The 4,609-nt window shown below is 37.4% G+C and overlaps 1 protein-coding gene across 1 annotated transcript in view; it reads right to left on the bottom strand.

The window, feature by feature from the left end:
• LOC102192553 (inward rectifier potassium channel 13-like) overlaps nucleotides 1-3,997 on the bottom strand; it is an 8,781-nt gene extending 4,784 nt beyond the window's left edge. The window contains exon 1 of the mRNA XM_005749366.1: nucleotides 3,961-3,997. The gene's annotated coding sequence lies outside the window, so the exon portion shown is untranslated. The remainder of the gene's footprint in view (nucleotides 1-3,960) is intronic.
• Nucleotides 3,998-4,609: the final 612 nt, after the last annotated feature.

The following is a 4,609-nucleotide window of genomic DNA, read 5'->3' as shown; positions in this document are numbered from 1 at the left end:
TCTATCTATCTATCTATCTATCTATCTATCTATCTATCTATCTATCTATCTATCTATCTATCTATCTATCTATCTATCTATCTATCTATCTATCTATCTGTGTGTGTGTCAAATACATTTTCACTGGAACTCTCACTTGATGCAAGTGTGGCAAGCTATCATTAAACTGAAAAAACAAAATAAACCTATCAGTGAGATCCCATAACTGAAAGGGTTATGTTCATCTCAACATAACCCTTTCAGTGGGAGAACTGTGCAAGTGACTTCTTCAGTCTCAGCTGAGTTCAGGTTTCGCCTGCCTTATAAATAGTACCGAAACTAGAATCAGGTGTAAATAAACTTCAGGACAGTTGTGCCGTCCACTTAGGTGGAGTTTGTTTGTTTTCCCCCATGTATAATTCACAACAATCCTCCTGGTACTTAAACCTGTACACTATTACTCTGTTTTTACCGGAGACCCAGTTCTTAAGGTGGACCAATTTTGGTGTAGTGTGTTTAGGCAGACAGAGAAAATACGTCTCAGATGTTCTGTTACTCCTGACACATAAGGAATCACAAAAGACTGCTTAGGAGGCGATTGTCCTTCTCTCCTGGATTGCTTGAAGCATTCTTAAGGTGTCTTCCCAGCTTTGACAAATCTCCAGCTTGGATAACTACATTTACTCAGGGCCTTTTTGAGATGTTGTTGTTCTGCTTCCTTGGCAGCTGTGTCTGTTTGGATGGTGTTCACTATCTGTTGTGGCATCCTTATGACACGTAGTGTGTTCTCCAGTGGATAAGTGAGAACAATCTTAAATATTGATTGTCTACTAATCGGAAGGTTAGTGGTTTGATTCCAGGCTGCTCCAATCTGATCCTTGGGCAAGATACTAACCCCAACTTATCCTCTGCTGTCTGCATGCACTGGAGTATAAATGTGTGTGAATGTTAGATAGAAAGAACTTCAGCATAGAAGAAGTGCTTGTATGAATGGGTGAATGAGCCAAGTTGTACTTCTACTCTGAGTACTCAGGCAGAGTAGAAAAGTGCTACTAGGATCTGGATACACTGGTTTAAAAAAAGTCAGTGTCTACTGTACACTTTCAAATGTTTCCCATTAATGATGGAATTTTCACAGTCTAACTCCTTTCATATCCTCTCTGGTGTTTGTCTATTAAGTTAATGTGATTATTGAATTGTGGCACGTCCTGATTTTCTCCCAGGTGTCATTCACATACCTGAACCAAAGGGTTTAGGAAAGGACTGCCTAAAGTTGGTACATGAGTATGAACAAACATAAGATGGCAGACTACAGGAACCACCTGAGATGCAGCTACAGATGCAGAGAGTCAGCTGCTAAACGAACTGGTAAGGCATTTTTACAATGTCACAACTCAGGGACAATATCAACTCTGTTTCACAACTTCAGGAATGGAAATACAGAGGGTTTATAACAATTTAAACCACTGGTTTGCCAGAGTAGGCATAAGACTTTTCTGTCTGGAAACAAGAAGACTCTTTTAGATGTTTTCTGGCAAATGATTTACTTGTACCAGAATGGTGGGAAGAAAGAACATCTAACTTTCTGTCTGTCTGTCTTTAATGCAATAATGCACAACTTTGTGATTAATATTAACTATAGCAGATATATTTGCAGGCAATCCTCACAGGCAGAGAGCTAGTCCTGTCCTCTCCAGAGTTTCTATTTCTATGTCAATATTGTTGCCAGGAGATTAGAGCAGGTCCCAGCTGGGAATCTGTCTGAGGAACACAGCAACATGCAGAGTAGGAATGCATCTTTCATCTGCAGGGAGCTTTAAACTTACTGCACTACATGGCTCTCCACTTGTCTTGTTCACCAGTTACAATATACATTTACCACCCTTTTACGCATTTATTAAGCAACTCCCTTTTACATATAAATACATCAAAAAGATAATGCAAAAATATTTAAATACTTAATTCTCTCATACATTTCATAACTATTTAAAACACAAAGAGGAAAATAAATATATGGTGTGGGTTGTCAGTTACTGACAAATTGAGGTAATAAGTGGAGTGGTGAATCGACTGCTGATCATTTTGTAGTTTGTCTTCGGCTGCTGGGGAAACATCAGTCTGATTAAATGAAGCCAAGCATTTACATGAGAGCCATGTGCTTGTTTCCTTGTATTTTCCTTGTAATTTCAGTCTGTAAGCTGTCACTGGATCAGCTTGTGATCACGTGAGCCATTGGAAAAAGCAGAACTGAGGCAAAACATAAGTATCAGTCACATTTCTGTGTGTTCAGTACAGATCTGGAGTCAGCATGTAGTTAACCTAGCTTAGTATAAAGACTAAGAGCAGTTCCAAACGAGTATGCTGGCTCTATCCTGTCTAGCAAATAAGTAGCTAAGTAGTAGTGTTCTATATCGTTTGTTTAGTCAGAGATGTTATAAATTATAGATGAACCACCTAAAAATCCCTAACCACAAATCTATGGAAAGTTCTATATTGCCAAAATGGTAGATCTATGCCATATACAACTGTATCCCCAAAAGCCAGTTGCCTGCTTCATAAGAACTAAATCAAGGCGTGGAATGGTAGAAGCAACGTAGAAGTAAACATGATAAAATGATTTACATATGAAAGTGTCTCTTTTCACATTTTTCTGGTGTTAAAAAATGTGAATACTTGGTTCTTGAATATTTTGAAAAAGAAAAATATTAATATTAAGTATTAGAATCTTATATGCATCCATCAATTAGTCCAACAGCAAAATTAGAGTCAGAGTTCATGAAGTAAATTGAAAGAATTCAATAGGTAGGCACCAAAGCTTAGTGTCACTGCTCCGAGTGCAATACTGCCACAATGTCTCTTACTCATTTTATGCTATGATGTTGAATAATCAGTGATTTATGGTCATAATTCTGTTTGCGTTTTTTTCTGTTTTCTAAGTTGGTAACTTAGACTTGAGAATGAATTCAATGTTAGAATTTATGGTCAGTTGTCAAAGTTAATGTTTCTGTCAAAAAGAGAATTCCTCTAGACATTTAGGAGACGAAATATAAGGCCCACAGCTGAAGTCAGTTTTGTACTTATATATATTGTATGTATTTATATGCAAAATATTTTAAATAACTTAATTTAGGTGATTATGATGTTACAGATATGTTTTTTCTCCATTTCTCCACACTGTTATTCATAGGGCATTGTGTTCACTTAAAAACAAATTTGTAAGAACTACAGACACAGACTGGCAGATGCAGTTTGCCTGTGAACCACCAAACTTTCAAAACAGACACTACCTTGAATATTTTATACATAGCAGCTGTGGTATCATGTTTGTAAAAACACTATCTCTGTAAAGGTCATTAATGTACTTTGTAAATACTGCTGTTTAATGCAGTATGCAGTCTGTATGAGTTCAGTTTTTCTGACCTCATAGAGATGTCTGTTATTTATACTACAGCCTCGTTTTTGTACGATGATGTATGATGAACACTTTGTGTAACTGCTTTACTTACTTTAACTAATGGAAGTTATTTACTCTAAGTAACAGAAATTTTGCCTGATAGTGCCCCGAAAGTCTTTTTCGTATCTTTGTTAATGTAAAAGGAAGTAGACTAGTTAGTGGAAATAAGTGCTTATTGCCAGCTCAGTGGGGTGCACCTAGGTTTATATAACAATCAAGCTGCAGCTGTTCACTTCTTGTATTTGAACAAGCAAGTCTAAATACAAATATGAGATGAGTGATCATCTACATCACTGTAGCAATCATTAGTCTACTACATCTATTACAATTATCAGAGCCCACAAATTTCACTGATGTTACCTGACCAATCCTGTTTTTTATTACAAAGTCAACAAGTTAGATTAAAATAAGGGCACTTCAAAGGTTCCGCAGGACTGATGAGGTTGATCAGCTGATAACTAATTGCTCACTATCCATGTAGCAGTGTTTCAAGTCTGTCAGCATCACACGCATAAGGTTTTACTTACCTATTACTGTAGTCAGGGCTACACCTGGGCCCTATGACCTTTTCACCTTAGAGCTGATCTGAGGTCTGACAAGTGGGAAAAGTGGCTGAAGCAAATAGAGAGACTGTGCTGTTAGATCCTTGGAAGATGAGGTTTACTATCCAAGAAATCCTTAGCAGAAAGTGTCACTCCAGAGAAGTTTTTCAGTGTGGGAGTGGGACTGAGCACAGCTCCTCTGATCTGCAGCTTCCAGCTCTGGGGTGAGGATGATTCAGTTGGTCACATTACTCTGCATGGAGCCTATTAGTGTTCCCGGAAGACAGAAGATGGGGGAAGGGGGAAAGAACAACACCTTGTCACAGTTCATTCAAAGAACTGCTTAGTGCTAGCTGATGTTCTGCAGCTGTGAAAAATTGAGTTTTCTGCTGGGGGGCATATAGGTATATGCATATATGTCCCAGTATCTGTAATATCTGTTTGTGAATATACGTTTTGCTTATATATCTATTAATTTTATGGTAACTTAATTATGTATAAATATGTTTTGAATTTATTTTCTATATCTCAACTCTTAATGGAGGAATTAGCACTATTCTTCCCTCATTTGGTGTTTTGATGATGGTGGTGCAGAGTACTCTGTAATAAAAAAAAACAAAACAAAACCATACAG

This window comes from Pundamilia nyererei, unplaced genomic scaffold (assembly GCF_000239375.1).
Source record: "Pundamilia nyererei isolate P.nyererei 1_Seehausen unplaced genomic scaffold, PunNye1.0 scaffold00243, whole genome shotgun sequence".
Lineage (NCBI taxonomy): Eukaryota > Metazoa > Chordata > Actinopteri > Cichliformes > Cichlidae > Pundamilia > Pundamilia nyererei.
Note: the sequence above shows the minus strand (reverse complement) of the source record. Positions and strands in the feature narration are given on the sequence as shown.